The following is a 1486-nucleotide window of genomic DNA, read 5'->3' as shown; positions in this document are numbered from 1 at the left end:
TGGTGCCTCCTGACATTTAGGGGTTGTGGCAGTGTCCCGGGGAGTTGAGCTCCGAGGTGTTGTCGTCACAATTTCATCGTTGCAGTTCTGGAATACCTGAGTTTCGCTGACATTGAAAATCTCTTTTATGCAGTTGTTGGTGAGATCACCTCGACGCCACCCAGTACTGGGGCGGGAGTTCGGGAGTATTGCCATAACTCATATAACGGATGCTTTTCGAAGGTTGAGGTAAATGATTTCCGAAGGTTTCTTGGTTATGTGTTGAAGGATGGATATAGCTGGATCTAGGTATTGTTAGTTTGGGTGAGATATATTGCGTCCCCTGTATCCCCAACACCTGATTGCATAACCAGAAAGTTTCGGGAGTTTATAAGTGGGAATTCAAGTAGCTCATAGGATATCTTTCCGACAGATGCATGATATGAGATTGGGGTTCGACGTCTAGTGGTCCGCCTATCCACGGTTGGTTTTACAATGGTCTCGTAGTGTCTTAAAGAGTCCTTGGCTATGCCGACTCGGGGACGCTTCGTATGTCATGTGCACTGCTTGTACATGATGGTGCTGTACGATCGAGCCCGTGTGGGCCCCACCACAAAAACTTCGGACAAAATCTCTATCATATGTTTTTTCCGGCTTATTCTGCAAGCCAATCCTTTGTTTTGTTTTGAGTTGTGGTATTCGAGTTGCTTCGAAGTCTAATGTTGATTCCATACCTTTTTCTAAGTGGCTTCTCAACTCATGGAAGTGTGATGATTTACTATGGAATTCATTCGTTCATCCTCGTTCGAATGTTTATTGTGAAGACTATATGTTGCAATTTATATCCGTTGATTCAACTTGTCTATCTGTCTATCAAGATGCTAACAGATGTCACCCTCTTCAGGATGGCTCCGCCAACGCGTCAGAATCCAGAACGCAATGATGGGAGTCAGGCGAACCCTCCGCCACCACCTCCGCCTCCGGAGGCATGGCAAGCTATCATGGCAGCCACCAACGCCAATGCCCAGATGATTCTCCAACTCTTGCAAGAGCGCACCCAAGGGCAAGGCAACCAAGGAAATCAAGGCCAAGGCAACAATCAGCCTCACTTCGCTACCCTCAACCACTTCCTTGCAAATCAGCCGAAGTCTTTCAGCTACTGTGCCGAGGCCACAGACGCCGATGATTGGCTCGTGGACATCAACAAGCATTTTGAATGTAGCAATGTCAGGCCTGAGGACTTTGTCAAGTTTGCTTCTTTTCAACTCAAGGATCAAGCTGCCGAGTGGTATCAACAATACAAAGATTCCAGAGGAGGTCGTGTGATTACCTGGGATGATTTCCGCCGAGACTTCAAAGCTCACCACATTCCTCAAAGTGTTGTTGAGAGCAAGCGTGAGGAGTTCCGCAATCTTAAGCAAGGCAGCATGTCCGTGTATCAATACAATACCCAGTTTCAGAAACTCGCTCGCTTCGCTAAGCAAGACGTCCCTCATGAAAGGAGCAT

The sequence above is a fragment of the Aegilops tauschii genome, chromosome 2 (genome assembly GCF_002575655.3).
Source record: "Aegilops tauschii subsp. strangulata cultivar AL8/78 chromosome 2, Aet v6.0, whole genome shotgun sequence".
Taxonomy (NCBI): domain Eukaryota; kingdom Viridiplantae; phylum Streptophyta; class Magnoliopsida; order Poales; family Poaceae; genus Aegilops; species Aegilops tauschii.
Note: the sequence above shows the minus strand (reverse complement) of the source record.